We start from the raw sequence: 9699 nt of genomic DNA on the forward strand, positions 1-9699 counted from the left end.
CGGGACAGCACGGGACAGCACGGAACGGGATAGTCCTGGACAGCCCGGGACAGGCCGGAACGGGACAGCCCGGGACAACATGGAATGGGACAGCCCAGGACAGCCCGGGACAGCCCACGACAGCCCAGAACGGGACAGCACGGGACAACATGGAACGGGACAGCCCAGGACAGCCCGGGACAGCCCAGAACGGGACAGCCCGGGACAGCATGGAATGGGACAGCCCGGGACAGCCTGGGACAGCCCAGCATGAGATAGCTCAGCTCGGTACAGCCCGGCTCAGCATAGCCCGGCTCAGCTCGGTACAGCCCGGCTCAGCTCGGTACAGCCCGGCTCAGCACAGCCCAGCTCAGCTCGGTACAGCCCGGCTCAGCTCGGTACAGCCCGGCTCAGCACAGCCCAGGCCAGCTCGGTACAGCCCAGCTCAGCATAGCCCGGCTCAGCTCGGTACAGCCCGGCTCAGCTCGGTACAGCCCGGATCAGCACAGCCTGGCTCAGCTCGGTACAGCCCGGGTCAGTATAGCCCGGCTCAGCTCGGTACAGCTCGGCTCAGCTCAGTACAGCCCGGCTCAGCTCGGTACAGCCCGGGTCAGCTCGGTACAGTCCGGCTCAGCTCGGTACAGCCCGGGTCAGCTCGGTACAGCCCGGGTCAGCACAGCCTGGCTCAGCTCAGTACAGCCCGGGTCAGTATAGCCCGGCTTGGCGGTGGCCTCGGCACTGAGCACGAGTGGCCAGCCCGTGTGGGGCCGTGCCGTACCAGGCAGGAGCAGCTGGCCCTGCTGCTCCCCACAGTGCTGTGCTGGATCGGGGCTGTGCCCGTCCCCAAACACCTCTCGGGACCCCGCTGATGGGAGTTTCCGAGGGGCTGCGGTTACCCCCGATTTGGGGGTGACATGGGATTGCTACGGGTTTGTGTCCTCAGAAGTCAACCGGGACAGGTCATGGAACAGGATAGGAGGTTCAGCCCCTGGGGTCTTACCGCTCCCATTTGGGACTGCACTGGGTTTCAGGGACCTATGGATGGGATTGATCTGGGGAGGGAAGATGCAGCCGCCACCGTGTCCCGCCAGCCCTGAAGCGATTCAGTTGCCTGGGGCTTTATCTGGGGTCAGGCCCACTGCCCAGACAAGGACACACCAGGAATGTGGTCCTCGGCTGGCCAGTGGGTTACTCCTGGTGCAGGAGCACTGGGAGCTGCGGACACCGCGGGGAGGTGCAAAAATGGGCAAAAAATCACTGCATCAACCAGAAACGGTGCTGAGGGGCCCCTCCCCTTCCCCCTGCACCCGTTTGGTCCCCGGGGAGCAAACGGCGGGGCCGGGTGGGAAGCGCTGTTCCCGGGGCAGCTCCCAACGCCTCCACCAGGCATTTGGTCAGCTGGATTGGGACGGGAGGTGCGGGGAGAGAGGAAGGAGCGTGTCATAAACTGAGGTGACAGCAGCCACGCTGGGGCAGCTGGGTGGCAAGCTGCTGTCACCTGGCACTGCTAAGTGTGTCCTTTTGGGGAGGGAAAGAGAAACGGGCCAACTGCTCAATTCGACCCCAGCTGATGAAATGTGCCATCTCAGAGCCATCTGCCACATGGCTGGAGGACAGTGGCCGTGAGCTAGGAGTGCAATTTACCCCACGGCCTCTTCTTGTGGCTTTTCCCAGTGGCTGGAGGAGCTGGAGACCCCTCCTGCTCCAGCTGGGTCCTTCTCCTTATCCTGGCCTGCTTTTGGCTGTAAGGAGTTGGTAAAGCAGCTCTTGTTTCTCTTCCCGCAGGGGTCTGCCTTTCTAAGTCCGTTTCTGCAGGTAGTTTTTCTTATCCCTATCCCCACTCCTACCCCATTCCCATCTTCATACCCATCCCTATATCCATGCCCATCTCCCCATCTAGATCCCCATCTCCATCCCATCCCTGTCTCCATCCTCATCCCATACCCATGCACACACTCATCTCTATCCCCATCCCCATCCCCATCCCCATCCCCATCCCCATCCCCATCCCCATCCCCATCTAATCCCTGTCCCAATCCACATCCGCATCTCCTTACCCATGCCCATCTCATCCCAATCCCTGTCCCAGTTCCATCTGTCTGGTCTCACTGGCTTCCCCAGGCCAGAGCTCTCCCAATCACACCTTTCTAATGTGAATGTTCTCACCGAAAAAGGGGGCTGGGGCGTGACTGCAGCCAAGAGCCGCAGGTTCCCCTCTGCTCTCCTGTGGCTGTGCAGCTTCTCCCACGATGTCCCTGTGCCACTGAGGCGCAGGGCCCCCAGTGCGACGGCTCAGGACACAGAGCTGGGTTCAGGGCTTGGAGCCCTGGGGGCCGTGCAGGGGCCAGGCTTGCCCGAGGAGAGTGAAAAAGAACCACCTCTGCCGGTCCCTCCCCGTGAGGGCCCCGTTCCGGGCAGGAGGTGGTGGCTCTGTCCCCATCACCCCAGCCATGGTGGCCACGGGGATCACCAGTGGCTGTCCCTGTCCTGCTGTCCGGTGTCACTCGCCGTGGTGAGCCGTGCTTCTCGGTGACTCACGGCAGCTCCGGCTGTGCCAGGGCCCAGCACAGCCCGGCAGAGCAAACAGCGGGGAGCGCGGGAGCCACCGCAGCCCGTGACCGTTCCCTGGCACTAATCCCAGCAAAGCCATCGCGGCAAAGCTGGAAGAGGGAAGGCAGCGGGGTCCTACGGCAGCTCTGCCGGAGCTGAGTGGGATGGCCTGACGGTCGGGGCTCTACTCTTCCCGGCTCGCCCTCTCCTTTCCACTCCTAAATATCCCGTGACAGCTGATTTTGTGCATTTACCAGCCATATCCTGCGAGGTGTGGAGCCCTGTGACTGAGCCGTGGGAGAGTGGGAATTGCTCACACCTCCCCGGTCTGGGGCTTGGCCAGAGTTACATCCTCGCAAGCAAATCTGCATTAGCCAGTGACACTGGTGAGAAAAAGAGCGCGGGCAGGGACCCAGCCATGCAAATGTTCGGGGCTGGCAGGTGGGGGCAGGACTCGGCCTGGGAACGGGGCCAGGGAGGGAGGGAAAAGAGCGAAAAAGCAGAGAGGGAAAAAAAAAAAAAAAGAAAGAAAATAAATTTTGAAACGGTGCATTTCAACCCCAGCTTGTACCCAGCTCTGTAACCGGAGAGGAGCCGGGAGCGGTGTGACGGCCGGGCCAGGCTCCCCCCCCGGCTCCGGCCGGGAAGGGGCTGCGGAGGGAGCGGAGGCGCTCGGAGGCCCTCCTGTCCTCGCTGCATGGGGCCCTGCAAAGCCAATAGTCCCACCCAGTGATTTATCCACTCTCTTCTAAGACGAGGGGAAGACGTAGCGGGAGAGGTGGGGAAGGGACCCGGAGTTGCGATGCCTTAAGCGAAAGTTCACGCCGAGAGGTGCGGAACAAATTCCCCCTCCTCAGGAGACGTGACGGCCAAATTTCCCCGCACTCGTGAGAGCCTGCGGGAGGGAGAAGGACCGGCTGCCACCGGCATTGCCGGCGGGGCTCGGAGCCGCCCCGGCCCTGGGCGCGTTGGGCTGGGCACGTCGCAGCCCTCTCCCAAAAATCCCAGCGGGCAGTGCCCGTCCTCAGGCCAGGCGGACACGGCAGCGAGAGTCCAGCCACCCCCGGAGGCCTCCTTGAAGGGAACCGGAGAGCCGGGGGGACGGATCCGGGGCAGGCGGCGAGGGGGCGTGCCCCCACTTAATTCATTAAAATGTGTCGGAGAGCGTGGGAAAGACGGGAGCTTTTCTTCCCAGCGCAGAGCCCCAGCGAAAGGCGTGCGAGAGAGAGCGCCCTGCCCGCTCGGCTCCCCAGAGCTGGAGGAAGCGCGAAGGTTTCCTCCGCCGCTGGCCCGCCGGCGCTTTGCCTCCCGGCTTTTTGGCAAAGCGGCTGCCGGAGCCCCGGTGGGGAAACGCGGGGCTCGGCCGGTGCCGCCCGCCCGGCCGCGGGGATGTGGCATGCGGGGATGCAGGGAAACCACCCGGGCCCGGGGGGCTGCGGTTGCTGTGCGGGAACAATCTCCCTTGTGCGGATTCATCTTTGGAGGGAGGAAAGGGAATGCCTGTCCCGGGTGGGGAAGGGGCTTGTGGGAGGGTTCGGGGGAAAACCTCCCTCCATGTGGTCTGAGAGCTGCCCTGCTGGCAGTGGGGCACAAGCAGGGACACGGCCGTAGGACTGGCCTCATGCTCCCCCCGTGGACACATCACACACTTTGAGCCTCAAGCAGCACTCAGGCAGTGCCCGGGTGGGCTGGGACCTTGCAGCCCCTGCCAGCAGAGCTACTGAGGCTGGTGGTGAGAATTTACAAGGGAAACCTCACGGTCTTGCAGTGAGGACATACATGTGTGAGCACCCCGTGTCCTCTGCAGGGAGTATGGTGTCACTAGCAAAGCTCTTACAAGTGCTTTGGAAAGCTCTGTGGACCAGGGGAGGCCCCAAGCATCCTCCTGGGACACCCTCACCACAGGGGCCACTGCAGGAATTGGGACTGCCACTTTCCATGGATGCCACCATGGATGCTGCTCTGCCTGGTCCCTCCTTCCCAGCCTGTGACAAACAGAATTTAAAACCTGAGCAAGATTCAAGCACAGTCATAGCCCTACAAGTGGTCATTTTCCTCCGGGACAGACACAGGTGGAGGTGTCCCTGGGCTGGAGGATGCAGTGCTGGGCTGTGCAGTTGGGTTGTTTCACTGCAGCTTGGCCTTTAACCACTCCAGTGCCCCATCTTGTCAGTCCTTATTCTGCTGAAAATGCAGCTCTTCTGATGTAGCTTACAACCTCAGCATCTGACAGCATAAATATGCTCCTGGAGCAAAAGGCCACCATGTGCTTGGAGCTGCAGAACTCCTGCCCAGTGCCACAGGCAGGGCTCTCCAGCTGCAGCAGCTGTGCTGCCAGGTCATCCTGAGACATCACCTTGACTGACATCACTGTGGCCACTGAGCACATGTGCACCAAACTGCCATGGCTGCAGCCCAGGGTCTGCTAAACTGACACCATCACATGTCCCTGGCCAGGTGCTCTGGCGGCTGCCTGTGGGACTTCTGGTAGTGGAAAACCGGCATGTGGAGGGACCAAATATCCACTTTGCAGGTGCTGATAACAGTTGTTTGGAGGCACAGACCCTGGTTTTATGTGCCTTAGGCTGACCTTCCTGCCCCAATTACCTTGTCCTGGGCCATCAGGATGATCTCCAGGATTGCATACAGTGTCAGTGCAGTGTTTTGGTGCCAGGGATTGACCATGTCCTGAGACGTGTGGTCTTCCACTTACCATAGAGTCACAGGCTGGTTTGGGTTGGGAGGGACCTTTAAAGTCCAGCTCATTCCACCCCCCCTGACAGGGGCAGGGACACCTTCCACCAGCCCAGGTTGCTCCAGGCCTCATCCAACCTGGCCTTGGACACTTCCAGGGATGGAGCAGCCACAGCTTCTCTGGGCAACCTGTTTGCACTGTGTGGCCTCTCCTTTGTGGTGGTTGCAGGGATGAGGATATGTCACCCCACTGCTCCCACTGCACAGTTACCCCAAAAGACATGTTATAGCCCATCAGGGCTGGCCTGGGGACCTGGTGACTGCTCCGTGGGGACATCCCTGGGATCTAAGCAGGCTCAGTGGTAACGTGGCCATACCCCCTGCGGGACATGCCTGATGACTGTGTGTAAGCTCATTTGCCTGGGAGCTGTGCTGGGGAAGGGTCCAGTTCCAGGCTATTTCCCAGGGAGCAAACATCTTCCTGGCCAATGCAAATGTCCCTCCTTGTGTGGCACTGACACCTCTCTCCTCTCCCTGCCCCAGCGAGGGGCCAGCAGCAGTGACCCCCGGCTCGGGAGCAGCATTCCCGTGGTGTGGGGCAGCATGAGGGCTTGCAGCCAGCCCAGGGCTCTCAGCCCTGGGTCCGTGCCCAGAAACACGACGGTTTATTTGAAAACGGCAGCCAAGCAACTGGGAGCTCGATCGGAGCATCCGGCTGGAAGAGCAGCTCCGTGCTGAGGATGGGCAGCGGTACAGCCCCCATCCTTCTCCTCCTCCCCTGCCTCACCAGCTGCCTTAGGGATTGACCAGCCCTAGTTCAAGGCACAAAGTCACGCCAGGGAAAACTGAGTTGATTTCTGTGAGCCGGTCAAATATGCGGCGAGGTTTCCGCTCCAGATTACTGGAGGAAGGAAGTTTGCTCGGAAGGGGATGGGGATAAGGTGGGGGAGAAGGGAGGGAAGTGCATTCCTGCCTGATGAGGAACAATGTTGATATATTCATTTGTAAACTAAAGCTGGACTGAGCGTCAAACACCTTGTCCCCATCAAGCTCCAAAGGATGTGCAGGAATACACAAGGAGAGGAGAGGAACCTTCTGACATCCGACGCAGCGCGTGGTTTCCCAGGGCTGAGGGATGGATGCTGTTCAGTCAGGTCTCATTCATGAGCAACAAAACCCTTCTCCAGTGCTGTTTTATCCCAGAGTCCCCCCACGATCACGTCCTGCCATGCAAGGGCAGGAGCTGAGCACAGGTGAAACACCTGGGGGATCGATGGTCTCCTGGAGCCCACCCAGAGTCCCCATCCCTGCTGGGGCTGCCCTTCCCACACAGGATCAAATGGCTCCATAAAAGCATGGAGGGCTCATTACTGCCCTGATAAATGTTAAACATTAGTATGACACAGACAATGGGATTTAGTAATTACCTCTTTTTTAAGCAGCCAGATAGGGAAACAATATTGTTGGCTGATTAAAAAGCTCCTTTAATTCCCTTTGATCTGTATCCACCATTCAAAACGGGACAATTTATTGCTTCCTGGATGCTCCTCAAGGCTGGTTGGACGTGGAATTCACTGTAGACTGTGTCTATGACTGGAGGTGACTTTGCTGCACAGATCCCACCACGGTATCACCTCCTGTGGGCAGCAGGAAGGGAGAGAGCTGGATGGGATCCTCTAGGAGCTGTTTTGTGCCAAGTCCACAGGTACACATGACCTGCTGGTGTCTGTTCTGGGTTGGTCTCTTAAAAAAGTCCCATGTTGGTGACCCTGCCCTTGTACAGCCCTGGTTGTAAACACAAAAGCTCTCCCCCAGACTTGATGGAGCTGGAAGGCAGATGAAGTCCTGGAGGTGTCAAAGACATGACCCTACTGTCCCAAGGGTTAAGAAGGGAGAGACCCTTCTAGGCAGGTGGCCCCAGGTGAGGGACAGGGCCATGTGCCCCTGTTTCCCACCAGCTCCCTTCCACAGTGAAAGGGGTGGCAGACATATGAAACCACACCTCTGGAAAACCCATAAGCAAAGGCCAGAAGTGTCCATGGGTGGTCAGATGTCCATGTGACTCAGCAGTTTCCTCCACATGGGGTCTGGACAGGTTCATCCCATTCTGGAGAGGTTCATCTCACTCTGGATGAACATCCCACAGCAGGACAAAGCACCGCTCACCACACAGGCTTTTCCTTATCCCCAGAGCAATTCTGCCATCCCAGAGCAAACCCTGAAGAAGCAGGATGCTGACACGTGGCTGAGTCCACGTGGAGCCCAGGGGGCTGGACAGCTCAGCCTCCTCTGTGGGCAGTCCCACACTCACCGGCTGCAGTGACCACACTGGTGCCTCTCACCAGAGGCTCTCACAGAGGGGCTGCCGGCAAAGCACGAGCCCCGTTCACCCACTGCTCATGGGACACTCCCCACGTGCTCCAGGGAGCTGGGGTTTGGTGGTCCACAAGGACATGGGCACCCAGCGAGAAGGTGGCCCATGCGCTGGAGGAGCCAATGTCTGGCAGAGCATCCAAGATGCTGAACCTGAACCTAAGAACATGCTGCTTCCAGGCACTGAACAGGTCACCTGGACACACAGGGGCAACAGCGAAACTCCCACTGCTGAGACTACAGCTGGCACACTGGAAGCAGCTCCGTCTAAGCATGTCCATGCCCAAGCAAGGCCACTGTCCTGTCACAGAACCAAATACAGCTCAGGTCAGAGGGACCTCAGCTGCCTGATGCTGCCATCAGGAATTGGGGACAATTTGTAAACATCTGCCCATGACACAGAGGCAGAAAGCCTGTTATCATGAGTGCTGTTTCCTAGTGCCAAAGCTCTGCACTCACACAGGATTCAGCCCTGGAGCTCACCCTGATGGCTCAGGACAAGGTAATTGTGGCCCAGAGGTGCAGGGGTTGGCCCAAGGCACATAAAACCAGGGTCTGTGTCTCCAACAACTGTAACGTCACCAACAAAGCAGAGATTTGGTCCCTCTATGCATCAGTTTTCTCTCCAAGTTCTGCCAGACAAGTGTAGGGAAAGAGGGAATAACTCCCCCACCCCCAAATCTTGTGGGAAACACAGATCTTGTGGATGACTCTCACCCCTGTGTCTCTAAATGGGAAGGGGCCAGGCTTAGCGTCCCTGCCCTCCAAAATGGGTCCAAACCCTTCAGCATGTGCAGGGCCAGTGGTGCATGCTGAGACAGCCACTCTGTCACAGTGACACTGGTGTCCACCTCGACTTTGTTCATCACTGGTGAAGGAGATGCTGTTATTTTATGCTTCCACTGGACAGGGATGCAGCTCCATGGCAGCAATCAAGGGGCAGTGGCAGGGCTGTGAGATAGATGGGGACAGTGGTGTGGGCATAGGGGTTATCTGCCATCTTCTGTTGGAAACAGGGACAAAATGACACACTGTGGTCCTGGAAAGTGTCACCAGAGGGTCATGTCCATTGTCAGAACTCACCCAGGACCACCAGGGAGTGAGGATGGACACAGTGCAGGTACAGTCACATTTTAGGGTCACTTAATGCTCAGACAGGATATTGTGGAAAGAGGGATATTTAAAGTGGAAAAATGATCTTTTTTCTGTTAAAATGTTGAACTGGAGGGTGAGATATCCCTAAGGGTGGATGGAGCCCCTGGCACTGTGTGGCCAGGAGCTCTGAAAGAGGGAAAGTGCAGTGCAGGTGCTTCCCTGGCTCAGAAATGTCACACCTCAGCCAAGAGCTCCTTGGACCCTCTCAGGAATGACAGCAGGGCCTGGAAGTTAACCTGGATTAGAGGAGGAGTTTTGCAAACACTCCTCAGTTGCAGTGTGAAGTGGTGTGAGCCTGACCCTGGATCTGGAGGCACCCAACAGAAGTGCCTGGAGCTGTGGACCAGCCCACCTGGACTCCTAGCCTCTCCTGGGATCTCCATGGCTTGTGCAGCCTCCTCTGAGTGCTGGCCAGTCCCACGAGTGGCACTGGTTGCTGGAGATGGTGGGACCACATGCCTCACTGCCAGCCCTGGGCACTCCACACAGAGCCCCAGGCATGGGGATGTCCTGAGGGACCGCCCCAGGGAGGCAGTTGGCTGCAGCTTTGGCACCACTGGGACCCGCCAGGACCAGCCTGGCCCTGCTGGGGCATCCCAGATCCCAGCACAACTGGATGTGGATGCCAGTGGGCATCGTGGTGCACCCAGAGATTTCCCTGAGCCCATAAGGGCTCAGCACCTCCGGACTCCTGCCTCTACCGATGGCCTCTGAGGAGTGCTGGGAGAGCAGGATCAGGGTGAGCAGGATGCTGCTTGTGGTGTGGCACATGTCCCACAGGCTGGGAGCACTCCAGGCACTGGAGATGCTCCCCCTGTGCTGCTGCTGGGGACTCAGCTCCTGGGTCCCCACCCGAGTGACTCGGTGGAGGGGCACTGGGGCGAAAGGTCAGCACTGCTGGGGTGGTGATTTTGGTTTGGAGAGCTCTGCCACCCTCTTGCCATGCCC

This window comes from Empidonax traillii, unplaced genomic scaffold (assembly GCF_003031625.1).
Source record: "Empidonax traillii isolate 1590-97213 ecotype Southwest subspecies unplaced genomic scaffold, ASM303162v1 scaffold520:size1094406, whole genome shotgun sequence".
In the NCBI taxonomy this organism is placed as follows: Eukaryota; Metazoa; Chordata; class Aves; order Passeriformes; family Tyrannidae; genus Empidonax; species Empidonax traillii.